Source organism: Pelophylax lessonae, assembly GCF_965119305.1.
Source record: "Pelophylax lessonae genome assembly, chromosome: 3".
Classification (NCBI taxonomy): Eukaryota; Metazoa; Chordata; class Amphibia; order Anura; family Ranidae; genus Pelophylax; species Pelophylax lessonae.
Genome location: NC_138770.1, coordinates 237,396,341 through 237,411,730, shown reverse-complemented (window position 1 = coordinate 237,411,730; position 15,390 = coordinate 237,396,341).

Below are 15,390 nucleotides of genomic sequence, written 5' to 3'. Positions count from 1 at the left end.
CACGTTATCTGTATATATTTGCTCACTACATTTTAATTTATTTAGTTGAAATATGCATATTGAGTAATACTGGTTTTGTGGCACACTGCTCTGTGTTATATTCACACATTATTTAATGAAATTGATTTACTGTACTTTCTGTGTATAGAAGATACTTTTAGCGCTGTGGAAAATATACACACGGGTACATCACTGTATTCAGATACTTTTTCTAGCAATGGAACCAGTGAAACTACAAAATGGTACCATGGACATTGTTTTGGCTGCCTCTGCTTCATGAATGTATTAGGAACTCCTAGCAATTAGCCCTCTTATCTGTGTTGGCAACCAGGTTTGAGGAACAAAAGAGGCAAGTGGTCTGGCCATAATAGGACTGGTCACTTCAGATTCTGCATCCTGCTTTGCCTCAACTGTTGACACAGACTTGAACTATCAGACACCACCAGGCTTAGTGGACACAGCTGGCTACTTTTACTTGCTGCCTCTGGCTCATCAAGGTCTAAATGAGACGTAAATGAGGTTTTGCTTGCTCAATGTTGCTTTCTGATCTAAATAAATTAATGTATCTTATAAATATAGTAATAGAGTGCCTTTCTAAAAATAGTGCAGACATTAAAAACATATTAAAGTTTCAGGTACATCTGCAGATAGGTTTTTAGAAAATCCAGCTGGGGAAATATTGGTATGGCACCCTCCTCCTTGCTCTGGAACAACTCCACTGCTTTTTTTTTTCTGGTATAGTTCTCTTCTGTAATTGTCTTTCTTGCTATGGAAATGTTACATAGTAGTTGAGGTTGAATAAAGACAATAGTCCATCCAGTTCAACCTGTGTAGGTGTCAGTGTCTGTAATCATCTCTCATACCCCTGAATATTCTCATCCTTGAGATGTACGTCCTAGAGTCTTTTGAAAGCAACCATACTTCCCACAGAAACCACCTTTTGTGGTAGAGAATTCCACAATCCTGTAGCCCTAACAGTAAAGAACCCCCTGCCTGAGGGTAAAACGCTTCTCCTCTAATCGCATTGTATGCCCTCGAGTCCTCTTTTGATTGAATAGCTTTTTTTCTATGCTGAGATCACCATTGAGGTATTTATAAATTGCTATCATGTCACCTCTCAGGCGTCTCTTCTCCAGGGAGAATAAATCAAGCGATTGCAGACGCTCTTCATAGTTAAGGTCCTCCAGTCCCCTAATTAGTTTAGTTGCTCTTCTCTGGACTCTCTCCAGCTCCAGAACATCCCTCCTGAGGACTGGCAAACAGAACTGGACAGAATACTCCAGATGCGGTCGGACCAGAGTTTTATAAAGTGGTAGGATTATAGTTTTATCTCTGGAATACATCCCTTTCTTTATGCATGGTAATATTCTGCCGGCTTTGGCAGCTGCCGCTTGACATCAAACCTCATTTGCATGTCGTTTCCCACTCTGTTATTTTGTCCAGGTCATTCTGTAGGATATCTGCTTCATGCCATGCAGTTATTGCCCTGCCCAATTTTGTGTCATCTGCAAAAACTGATATAGAACTACTGATCCCGTCCTCAATGCTGTTTATGAATAAATTGAACGGGGTTGGTCCCAGGACTGAGCCTTGGGGGACCCCACTTACCACCTCAGACCAGTCTGAGTATGCGCTATTTATTACCATTTAGAATCAAGGTTGCCTTCCATTTCTGTAGGTTCTGTATGGTCCTGAGGAAGCGTGCGTAAGCACGCGAAACGCGTCGACGTCACACACTGACGCTCCACCCACCCACTGTCTCCTGCTCGAGATTACACCGTGTGAACTTGACTGGCTGTAACATCCCTGCCGCGACCCAGAAAAACTACCAAGGACACTTCCTGACACGGGACTGAGCTTGCCAAATCAGCTCATTGGCGGTACAACATGAGACGTCAGCTGCGATCGGCAGCAGTGACACTTTGACTCTGGATGATCTGGCAAGTCACGATCTGCATCTGTCACCCATTTCTGGGACCTGAGAGCTTGAGAAGGTACTTCATCTCTGGCTGTATCAATGAGAACGGGGGATGTCTGGTAAGAGCCGATTCTCCATACTTATATCCTAAATCAGATTACATACTCTGCACTGTCGGTACACCACACCCCGGGAACTCCTAGGAATCCCAGCCACGGGTCCGAACTGGACATTATATATGCAGATACACTACATCCAAACCCTATCAGGTGATGTTTCAGTGTTGCCACATCCAGACTATTAAGCCAGCAAGTTATATCTCCGGCAATCTGCCGCTGTAGGGGGAACCTGATATCCCCTCCCCAAATTCTGGGGGTCTCTCTTTGGAGACTATTATACTTTTCCATTGCTGTTTAAGCAACCCGGCTGTTTAAGCCGCTACCCTTTCAGAATAATATTCCTTGAACTGCTTTATGTGGTCAGGTCCTTCTGGAAGTACCCCGCCAGGAGATTAGACAAACACCACAGGAAGACTTACTGTTTGCTTTCAATCTTATGGAACTATGACACCATGGTGATGCATCTACCATACATTAAGTGAATCTTTGGTGACTTTGTTTTCACACACAGTAATCTACCATTCAGTTCTTTAATTGACACATACGGGCATGCCTAGTTAGTTACTTTTTGGGCCCCCAGTTTGTTTACTGTTGGCCAAATGCACAGTTGTCCAGGCTTTTGAGAGTGATTTGAGGTCTGATTCAGACATATCACACCAAGCCTGTACCAACTGTGCCCTAGAGCAGGATTTGGTGGGTGGGGACAGAAGCGTGTGTTGTTGCTGTCTATGTTCATCCTGACACCCGCAGGGGTCTTCAGGGTCATTCAGTCTACATTGACGAGTCTTCACACATTTTAATTTTGTGATTTCCACTTCTTTGTGTGCATTATCACCAATAAAGTCTATGTCTGCACCAGTATCCCTGTGAGCCCCTTTATTGCAACCATTCTAGGAGGGAAGCTTTTTTCCTCCCCCCCCCCCTCAATTTTTCTGCTATTTATTACCACCCTTTGGACACGCCCTTTTAGCCAGTTCCGTATCCAAGAGCAAACCTTGTAGTTGATGCCTGCAGACCTTATTTTATAAATTAAGCTCTTGTGGGGAACTGTATCAAATGCCTTAGCAAAATCCAGGTACACCACATCCACTGGTCTCCCCCTATCTAGCTCACAGCTCACCTCCTCGTAGAATGTTAAGAGATTGGTTTGACAAGAACGCCCATTTGTAAACCCATGCTGATTACTGCTGATGATGTTGTTGTCTTTAGCAAACTCTACGATATAGTCCCTTATCATCCCCTCCAGAAGTTTACAAACTATCGATGTCAGACTGACAGGCCTATAATTTCCCGGGACATGCCTCTGCCCTTTTTTGAATATCAGTATCATGTTAGCTTTCCTCCGATCCCCTGGTACATTTCCTGTCATAATATTGTCAGCAAAGATCAGGAACAGTGGTCTAGATATAGTCCTACTAAGTTCTTTGAGTACTCTCGGATGTACGCCATCCGGGCCTGGTGATTTATTTGTGTTAATTTTATCCAGCCTTTCCCTGATTTCACCCTCTGTTAGCCATAGCGGCAAGTCCTGTGTATTACTACTAACCATACAGTCATGGTACCCCTCCTTTTCCTGTGTAAAGACTGAGGAGAAAAAAGCGTTCAGCATGGTTGCTTTTTCAGTGTCCTCTGTAACCATCCTCCCATCATTGTTAATTATGTGTGCAATATGCTCTGTCCTAGTTTTTTTTGCTGTTGATATATTTAAAGAATTTCTTTGGGTTCTTTTTACTATCCTCCGCTATTTGTCTCTCAAAGTTGATTTTAGCCATTTTGATTTACTTTTCTTATTTGCCTCCTTGTATTGCTCGAAAGCCGTTACTGTGCCCTCTGATTTATATTTCTTGAAGGCCATTTTTTTACCCCTAATACATTTTTTAACATTACGGTTTAGCCAGCCAGGTTTAGCTTTGTCTCTTCTAAATGTATTTCCTATAGGATCCATTTGTTTAATATGTTCCTAAAGCATTCCCAATTTTCCTCTGTGGTCAGTGTTCCTAAGGTTTGGTCCCAGTTTACCATTTCCATCATTAAGCACAATTTGGGAAAGTTTGCCCTTCTGAAGTTTAAAGTTCTTATGTTCCCCTCTTGCCTTGTTATATTGTTATTAAGACCCCGTTCACACTGGGGCGACCTGTCAGGCGACCTGGTCGCCTGACAGGTCGCCGTAGGTCGCCTGCCATAGAGAAGCTGTGGACCCGTTCTAATAGGAGCGACACAAGTCGCTCCGACTTAGAAAAAGGGTCCGGAGCTTCTTTGGGGCGACCTGGAGCGACCTGCATTGACTTCAATGTTATGAAGTCCGTGCCAGCTGCTCCGAGGTCGCGGTGCGAGCTGCGCACCGCGACCTGTGAGGTCGCGCCGGCAAGTCGGATCGCCCCAGTGTGAACGGGGTCTTAATGTGATCATCCTGTGATCGCTAGAGCCCAGGTTGTCCTGGACTCCTACCTCCGAGATTAGGTCTGGGTCATTAGTGATCAATAGATCCAGCACTGCATTTTCTCTAGTAGGAGAATCCCCCAACTGAGACATGTAGTTGCCCTATAAGGTTTCCATGAAGAGACGGGCCTTCTGTGAGTGTCTAGTCCCCCTCTTCCCAGTCAATGTCGGGATGTCGGGATAATTGAAGTCCCCCAATATAATGACTGATCCCAGTTTTGCCACTTTACCCAACAGTTATATAAATTCCAGCTCTACTTCCTCCCTTTGGTTGGGTGGCCTATAGCAAACCCCCACAATTACTTTTCCCTTTACTTCTTCCCTATGGAGTTCTGCCCACACGGATTCTAACTCCATACTCATCCCTTCCATAATATCACTCCTCTCTATCACCCTTACATCATTCTTGACATAGAGACATACACCTCCCCCTCTTTTTCCTACCCTGTCCTTCCGGTACACCGAATACCCTTGGATATTGGCCAGCCAGTCATGTGAGGGATCAAACTAAGTTTCCGTTATTCCCACAAGGTCTATGTCCTCCTCATGTACTAACATTTCCAACTCATCCATTTTATTAATATGTAAAAAATCCGCGCTTAGGATATAATAGAACCAAAATGTAACCGGCTGCAGCCTACCTCTATAACTATAATCCTAAGATATATAGTAAAGAGTATAAAAAAAAGGGGGGAGGTATATGGCGCTGCCTGTGAATCACTTACTAGTAGTCAGCATAAACCTAGATAAAGTGCCATAGTGCAATATCTTTAAAAATATAAAAAATATATAGCTCCTTTGGAAAATTGATAAAATATAAATGGTGATAGTGATATGAGAATAAATAATGATGTCCAGTACAAATAAGGTGCTAAAGTGCTCTATTTTCAATCCAGTGTCAAGACCTGGTATCTACAGTGCCATACTTAATGCGATACTCTAAATCGCTGTGAAAAAAGTGCGATTATATAAATCGATAATAATGAATTTAAAAAACCTATGGCTTTGTGCAGTGATGCAATATAATATAAAGAATAAATGTAAATAGTGTTGCTAGATATATAAGTATAAGATAAAACATAAAATATGAAAAAATATAAAATACGAAAGTGTATAGGTGAAAATCCTCTATAGATCCTGCTCCTAGGTTGGACTAAGTAAAAAACAGTCTAAGAGATCCACAGTATAAAATCAGCAGGAAACCACATATATAAAACCTAGAAATTAAAAAGTAGCAGAAATTTGTATCAGAAATATCCCGAAAATATTATATTAAAAATATATAGTCCAAAAGAAACAGTCCAATCAATTTCTATGAAGTATATCACAAAAAACTTTGTTTCAGCTTCTCATAAAGTGCAAGGATGATGTAATATCCAAAAGTGACTTCAGTGCAAGATGATGTAATTTCCAAAAGTGACTTCAGTGCAGGTGCCTTAATATATCTCTTATGGGTGCCAAATAAGGTGATCACTCTGTGCTCCCCGCACCCCAGGACCGCACTCACCAGAAACAATTACCCCTACATGGGTAACAGGCCTTGGTATAATATTGCCTCTTATGCTTTTCAGATCCCCCTCGGTCTCCCTGGACGGTCCTACAAGCTCTGGGTGCTGTCCTCTGGATAACCTAGCTATAACCTGCCCGAGTCCGGTCTCTCTGCACCTTTTGTTCACTCTTTCTCCATCCTATTTGCCTTATCAGAGGAAAGTGAAAAAAACCTTTGTTAGCTTTTGATAGTCAGAAGAAATCCATGTATGTTTGTCTGTGTCCATGTGATATCACTCCTCTCTATCACCCTTACATCATTCTTGACATAGAGACATACACCTCCCCCTCTTTTTCCTACCCTGTCCTTCCGGTACACCGAATACCCTTGGATATTGGCCAGCCAGTCATGTGAGGGATCGAACTAAGTTTCCGTTATTCCCACAAGGTCTATGTCCTCCTCATGTACTAACATTTCCAACTCATCCATTTTATTAGCTAGGCTACTGGCATTTGCATATACCCCTCTTAGTTTTGTGGAAGTTGATAGTGAATGGTGATTATTTTTATTCCTGTTTGATCTGAGGCTTTCCCGCACAGACCCCCCAATTGACGTTATGGAACTACTGTCGCTGCTGACTTTAATACTGCCTTCTGTCCTTTGCTCCCTCCCTCCTGACTCTACTTCTGAGCCCTCCCCCACGTCTCCTAGTTTAAAAGCCCCTCCAACTTGGTGGCCATCTTTCTCCCCAAAAGAGCTGTACCATCCCCATTAAGGTGCAGCCCATCCTTACTAAAGAGCCGGTAGCCGACTGAGAAGTCAGCCCAGTTCTCCAGGAACCCGAACCCCTCCTTCCTACACCAGTTCCTCAGCCACTTGTTAAGTTCCCTAATCTCCTTCTGCCTCTCTGGTGTGGCTCGAGGTATTTCAGAGAAAACCACCTTGGAGGTCCTATTCCTCAATCTATTCCCTAAGTCCCTGAGATCGTACTTTAGGATCCTCCACCTTCCTCTGACGTGGTCATTAGTGCCCACATGCACCATGACCGCTGGGTCATCCCCAGCCCCGCCCAATAATTTGTCTACCCGATCTGCGATGTGCCGAACTCGAGCGCCCGGTAAACAACATACTGTCCGGCTACCACGATCGTTTCGACAGATTGCCCTCTCTGTCCTCTTGATATTTGAGTCCCCCACTAACACAACCTGTCTAACCTTTCCTGAGTCTCGGCCCCCCTCCTTCCTGGAGCCAACACTCCCCTGGCAGCTGGGGGAGGATGCCTGCTCCAGTACTGCCACTCCTAAACTGATATCCCCATAAACCTGCAACTTGTCAAATTTGTTAGGGTGTACCAAATCAGGACTTGCCTCCCTAACGCTCTTCCCTCTACCCTTCCTAACGGTCACCCAACTGCCTACCTCTGATGCCTGCGTCTCCTCTACTCCTCCCACCTCTATGCTGGCCCCAGCCAGCGCCTGATGGGTAATGTCCAAACTCCTTTCCAGGTTGTTGATGCTATGCAGTGTTGCCACTTCCAGAAAAACAAGTCCCACACATCCTGCACAGCAGTATTCGCCCTCGATTGGTTCATCAAGGAATGCATACATGCAGCAAGAAGTGCACTGAGTGGCATCCCCAATCCTGTCAGATATTATTACCCTCTACTCTATGAGGATTATTAGTAACGACCTGCTATTCCTCCGGTCAGTCGCAGAGCACGGTCAGTCGCAGTCAGTTGCAGAGTACGGTAAGTCGCAGAGCACGGTCAGTCGCAGGTCACAGTCAGTCGCAGGTCACAGTCAGTCGCAGGTCGCAGTCAGTCGCAGGTCGCAGTCAGTCGCAGGTCGCAGTTAGTCGCAGAGCACAGTCAGTCACAGAGCACTATCAGTCGCAGAGCAGGTCAGTCTCAGAGCATGGTCAGTCGCAGGTCAGAGTCAGTCGCAGGTCAGAGTCAGTTGCAGGTCACAGTCAGTCGCAGGTCACAGTCAGTCGCAGGTCACAGTCAGTTACAGGTCAGTATGTCACAGTCAGTCACAGGTCAGTCAGTCACAGTCAGTCACAGGTCAGTCCGTCACAGGTCAGTCAGTTACAGTCGGTCACAGGTCAGTCAGTCACAGGTCAGTCAGTCACAGGTCAGTCAGTCACAGTCAGTCACAGGTCAGTCAGTCAAAGGTCAGTTAGTCACAGGTCAGTCACAGGTCAGATAGTCACAGTCAGTCACAGGTCAGTCAGTCACATGTCAGTCAGTCACAGTTAGTCACAGGTCAGTCAGTCACAGGTCAGTCTAAGGTATTTTTCCTGGTTGCTAAGGTACTACTCCCAGTTCCAAGGTACTAGGTACTGTCAGATCTACTGCTTGTCTGCCCTGGTCTGTCCTCGTCTGATGGAAGATCCTGCAGCCTCCCCCTAGCAGTCTATCTACATGCTGTCTGTGCCTGTCTGTGTGATCCCCCTCCCCCTCACTCAGCCAAACAGCTGATTCAGCACACTTTTCTGTCTCCTGTCCTGTCAGTCAGTCCCCGCACACCTCCAGTACTCTTCCCGCCGCCTGGTGTCTGTCACGTTTCGTCGGCAGTCCCCCTTCAGTCACAAAGTTTTGTCCGTGTCTCCCTTAGCTGGCCCCCTGAACGTCTGCTCCCCTGCACAGCACAGCAATCACTGCTCCTCTCCTCTCCACATGGAGAATGCTGAGAGGCTGGTCCAGGTCCTGGTCCAGGGATCTTGGTGGATCCTGACCTGAGCATGGAACGGCCGAGTGACATCACAGGAAAACGGTTTACAGGAGTACAGAATGAACTGCACTCCTGTGATCCATAGGATCTTTGGCCATACTTCTTCTTTAATGTACATGAATTAATTCTTGTTGATATTACCAGACATGGTAAATGTGGAGTACCATTTTAGCCATTTAAGAAATAGAAGCTGTTTTGCACTGTAAAGAAAGTGCAATCAGTGGAAGTTTTACAAAAAAGTGCTTTTTGTTCCTTAACATGTGCAATTCATTATAAAGGTTTATCACAAACGAGGGGAATAAATAAATTAAAATATATATGCAGAAAATAAACAGTTCATTCATCAAAAATGTTCATTCAATAAAATATATATCTTTATCTTGTGTTCATTTGCAGTCAGGATAACAAAGCCACCACCCTGCCATCAATCTGCTATTGGCCAGGCGGGAACTAGTTAAATGAGATGAAGCTTCACTTTGCAAAGAATACCTAATCATGTGCAAACAAAATAAAAACAAAACAGCATTTTTACTTGAACATGATTGGATGATGGTAGTTGGCAGAGCTTCACCACATTCTCTAAAATCTGGGGCAAATTCCCTTACAAACTGTACAGTCTAATTGCCTTTAGAAAATCAACCCCATAGTGTCAGTATTGTCAGCACAATTTGGAAATAGTTTGGGCCTGCAATATGTGCACAACAAAAAAAAATAGTGTATAGTACTTACGTGCAGTATTTTGTTGGGCCTTAAGGTTGCCATACATATTTATTTTTTCTTCCACCAGCAGGCTGAATGAAAAAAAAAATTGACGTCGAAGTGGATAGCGGCATCCTGGGATATTGTATTCTGAAAGCATGGACTCTCTGCTATCAGAATACACTGATCAGTGGGTGCAGCTGGTTGGCTGCAGCCGGGTAATCGAGTAAAAGTTTCCAACATGCCTGTTCCAACAAATGTCATTCTAGTGATCAACATCTGTTGAACAGGCACAACCACACGCAGATCGAAATCCAGCTGATCCCTGCTGAACAGGCCAAATTTTGATCCATCTATGGCCAGTTTTTGAATTCCCATCCAAATCAGAGTACACCTTTGAGGTAATTTCTCTCCAAATCACATTTTTTTCTGCTTGCACTTATAAAGAGAGTGGCACTTATAAATCTGAGGATGACTTTTGACCAAAGTAATGAAGATGTCTATTTCCATCTAGCTGATCTGTGAACCAGCCCTTACTGATTACCCTTTTTTTTTTAAATTAAGGTTTTGATTATGTTTTTTATTAGCATTCTATGCATAAAGTCATGCTAGGATTCGTTTGAGCAAATGCCACTTAACTTACTAGTATGTTTTGAGTTAAAGGAGAAAATAGGAGCACCTGAGAAACCCATGCAATTTAAAGAAAAGCATACAAACTCCATGCACACAGTGTGCCTGAATGACGTTAGACAAGAGACTCCAGTCCTGCAAAGAAACTTTTTAGAACATTTCTAATATACTGTATGTATAAAACAATTAAACAAATCAGAAGTATTTCCAAATATGTGGTTTTTCAGGTTTAGTACCGTACAGGTAGGTGCTAGGTAAATGTATAGTGGGCCTTGTCTGCATAACAGCAGGGCCATGTTTTTTTTGGTCAGGGTGTCATGGCTTCCAGGTGTGCCTGCTGAAGGGGGAGTCTCCCCACTGGTTCCTGTGAGAGGCTTCTCATAGGGCAGTGGAGGAAACCCAATCAGGGGACACATTCAGGCTTGTAACTACCACAGAAGGCAGACTATGCCGCAAGGGATTCTGGGAGTGGGTATAAGTTCGAGGGAAGTGCTTGACACAACGTCTTTGGCGGGAGCAGAGTCCCAGGAGTGAGAGTGTGGCTGTCTCTTCTCCTGTCTGAGGAAGCGGATGTCTCGGGGTGTCGCCTGAGAATCCAGAGAGTGCTGAGTTGAGCTGAGGGGAACCAGTGGAGAGCGAGAGGGGTCCAGTCTCAGGAAAGCCTACACAGGTCGTGAGTACTGAGGATTGCCCCTAGGGGTCTGCCTGAAGTGTTAGAGGAGACCACTCCAGAGGAGGTTCTCGGATCCAGTATCAGCTAGCTGTAAAGGGGGTACCTAGGTCGAGGACCTTGAAGTGACAGAGGGGGTACATAGTCAGTGGACCCTGACGAGTTAACGGTTAAAGGGGGTGCCTGCAGTTTGGGCCCTGAATTGTACAGAGTATAAGTTGGGAGTTTCAGCCATACAGGATTTCACCACACTCTACCTCAAGCTAGCGCAAGGCTGGAGGGAGTAGTCAGTGACTCTGCAGTCAAAAGCTCTTTATTCTTCAGTCCTGGATCTTCTGGACTCAAAGTCAGGGATTTAGCACTTCTTTCAACTTACAGTGTAAACTTACCAAGCATCAGTGAGTGCTGGCTAGCGTCGGCTGGCGTCAAGGCAGCATTAACAGACATTTTCTGGACAAAGTCCCAAGTTGTATTTAGTTGAGCCTAAGGGAGTATCCCACTCATTCCCTTCTCCCATCCCCTTAAATACAATAAAACCACAAAACCAAGATGCCAGAGTTGTCAATGTCTCAGTTCTCACACCCAGGGTCGCAGCTCACATGGGCTGGAGAGGTAACCGGTAACAATTGCAGGCCCACATCAGGCCCAATGCCTGGAAAACCTTCTACACAGTCTTTTTTTTTGGTTTACCATTGCAATTTTCCTCAACCAGCAATGCTTTTCTAAAATCTCCTCAAATCAACCACATTTTATATATTGGATAAAACAGTAACCTATAACAGTGAGGAAATCTCAAAAGGACAGGAGAGTTTTTCCATTCAGAGCTGAAATTGTAAAACTGATGAATTTTCTGCTGAATCTTTGAAGCAGGGCAAAAATTAATTTGACACTCTAGAGTCTTAAAGGTCAGTGCACAAAGTTATTCAGTCTAAAGCAATAGATAAATAGAAATCAGTGTCTTAGGAGTATATAATTAAAAAGAATGCATTTCACTGCAAAGAATATTATTAACTGCCTGTTATATGACTGCACCAGGAGTAATCATAAAATCAAAGAAAGGGCCAACATACTAATTACCATCCTTCAATGCCAAAAGGCATAATTTTTCTGTACACTTTACTAACAATCTAACAATCTATGAAATAGGTTCACCTCTCTTTCAAGCTCTCTTTTGCCAAATTCCTTTATCTGAAAATCTACTTGTGTAATGATCAGCAATATTAGTGACAGAAATCTTTAGGTGCTGTCCAATAAGGGATCTTATTGATAGTATAGGGCAAAATTTAACTTTTTTCAGGGTCTTATTATTTCCTTTGTACTCTAGGTGTAAAGTCACATACAGGTGTGTTCTATCTGCAGTATGGGTACGTTGGCATCTTTAAGGACTTACGAGTGTCTGATAGGGCCTTCTGAGTTCCATCCAGTCATCTATGAGAGCCGGTTCACACTACCGCGACCTCTAAGTCGCCTCATAAGGGGCGACTTGTTAGCGCGACTTTCAGCGCGACTTCAGCGTGACTTTGCACGTATTCAGCGTGACTTGTATGATAGACGACGTTGTACGACTTTGTATTTGGCCAATCAGAATATGATGGTTCTGGGTCATGCTCAATCACACAAAAAAAAGTTCTTAAAAATTGTCGTTTTTGATAGAGAGCCAATTATTGAAAAAATTATTGGAAAAAAAAAATTAGATTTCTTTCGATTTAGTGTCTGGGGGTCTAAAAAGTGTACCTGTGAAGTTTCAGCTCTGTAGCATGTCCAGAACAAGAAAAAAAGATAATTTTTCTTTTTTTAGTAGCACAGGGATATGGCTCCGCTCCACCTGGGCGTTTTTGTTGCAGGCATTTATCGGGCATTTTTTGGGCATCTTTGGAGGCAGGCTAAAAATTATAAGAAAAATTATCTTTTTTTTCTGGTTCTGGACATGCTACAGAGCTGAAACTTCACAGGTACACTTTTTTTAGACCCCCCCAGACACTAAATCCCAAAAAAGTCATGCCTGCCTCCAAAGACGCCCAAAAAATGCCCGATAAATGCCTGCAACAAAAACGCCCAGGTGGAGCGGAGCCACTACCCTGCTCTATTAATAATTCTAAGAAAAATTATCTTTTTTTTCTGTTTCTGGACATGCTACAGAGCTGAAACTTCACAGGTACACTTTTTTGACCCCCCAGACACTAAATCCAAAAAAAGTCATGCCTGCCTCCAAAGACGCCCAAAAAATGCCCGATGAATGCCTGCAACAAAAACGCCCAGGTGGAGCAGAGCCATATACCTGTGCTACTAAAAATTATAAGAAAAAATTATCTTTTTTTCTGGTTCAGGACCATTTTAATGGAAAGTCGGATCACAAGTCGCTTCAAATAAGATAAGGAGGCGACTCCCATTGAAGTCTATGGGACAAGTCGGATACAAGTCGCCTCAAAGTAGTACAGGACCCTTTGCAGAAGTCAGAGCGACTTCAGTAGTGCCAATTAAGACGGCACTCATTGATTAACATTGCTTTTGTTATGTCAAGCAACTTGAGGCAACTTGAGGGCACACAAGTCGCCTCACAAGTCGCGGCAGTGTGAATGGACTCTGAATGTTATATCTGACACAGGATGGAACTTTACCTACAAACTGTAAATATGGTAAGCCCCATTTCCAGAATTGCTTAACTTGGTGGGAAGTGGAGGTCAAGATAACCATAAACATGAGATGAAAGTTGCCTGATCCAGTATTTTTGGCAATCTTTTGGCATGTTTGTCAAATTAGTAAAGGGGTTGTTTGGAGTTCTTCATGGTTCAATTGGGGAGTCTGTATTAGCATAAGAAGGAACCAATCAGCCTTTCCTTGACTTTCTGGCTGAGGGAGTAACGTGATTATGTATTTTATTTCTCTTTGGATCTTCTACTGGTGGTGGGCATTCCTCAATAATCCAGAGTGACACCCGTGCTGACATGATGATGTCAGCACTTCTTTACATCAATGCACTGTGAGTGTAATGTGACTTGGGGATGTATTGTAGTCAACGCTAAAGGATAAGTTCACCTTTGGAGCATCTTACATGTTCCATCTGTATTTAGGGTGGAACATGCAACATGTTCCAGTTCCCAGATAATGTTAATCATCCCATCGCACACGTTCCTGGGACAAGCTCAGAAGTAGCATGCCTGATGAAGGGGTCCTGAACGGTCCAGAAAGTTGCATCCTATTCTTTGTGATGTGATCATTCTTCAATAAAAATGTCTGGGATGACATTTGATAGTCCGTGGTGTGCTGGCAAATATGTTTAATGCTCCAATTCCTGCCTCCTCTCCCACACACTTCACCCACCTCATTGATTCACAGATTCCTTTGAATGAATAAACTTAAAGTACCGTCTTCCACTGTGGCAGACAGACTTGAAGTTTCAATGGGCTGCAGGGAAGCTTATGAGTGTTCTCCAGCTTTCAAACAGATCAAGTCTGTACAGAGCTGTGGACTGAAACTTGGAGGACATGTCTGCAGGGTAGGGACAGACAGATTACCGGCAAGACCGATATATCGGGGGCCGATATGCACTTTCCCCAATATATCGGTATTGGCCCCGGAACTGGCCGATATTGCCTATATTTTCGTGACATCATTCTGCCTTCTTAGGCCTCCTCCCTCACCTTGGACAGCCTCATCTGGAGTCGGGACTAGTCTCGCAGGAGTGTATCACAACCATACACCCACCCACAGCAGCCCGCTACCAGCCATCCACAGGCACTGTACCAGCGAGCAAGTCAGCCACCCACAGGCCCTGTACTAGCCAGCCACCCACAGGCCCTGTACCAGTCAGCCACAGGCACTGTACCAGCCAGTCGGCCACCCACAGCCCCTGTGCCAGCCAGCCAACCACCCACCACAGCGTGCCAGCCAGCCACCCACCACAGGGTGCCAGACAGCCAGCCACCCACCACAGGGTGCCAGACAGCCAGCCACCCACAGACATGGTGACAGACAGCCAGCCACCCACAGACAGGGTTCCAGACAGCCAGCCACCCACAGGCCCTGTACCAGCCAGCCACAGGCAGGCACTGTATCAGCCTGTCGCCCACAGGCCCTGTACCAGCCAGCCACCCACAGCACCTGTGCCAGCCACCCACCCACCACAGGGTGCCAGCCAGCCACCCACCACTGGGTGCCAGCCAGCCACCCACCACAGGGTGCCAGCCAGCTACCCACCACAGGGTGCCAGCCAGCCAGCCTTCCACCACAGGGTGCCAGCCAGCCACCCACCCACCACAGGGTTTCAGCCAGCCAGCCAGCCACCCACCACAGGGTGCCAGGCAGCCAGCCACCCACCACAGGGTGCCCGCCAGCCACCCACCCACCACAGGGTGCCAGCAAGCCAGCCATTAAGTATTAAACAAAAATGAACATGTTCAGTACCAGATTTGTGTCAAAAATTGTCTTTACTTTTCAAAACTTTAAATGTACAAAATATCGGCCCATATCGGCCAATACGTTGTGACCAAAATATCGGTATCGGCCCTGAAAAAAACATATCGGTCTATCCCTACTGCAGGGGCCCACATTGCACCAGTAATCTACTGATAATCAAGCTCAACTTTCCAGGCTCTTGCAGAAAAAAAAAAAATTTATTCTGCAAAACTATGTTTATTTTTTTTTCTGTAAAGGGGAATGTATTCTTTAAATCCCCAGGACAATTTTAAAATTAG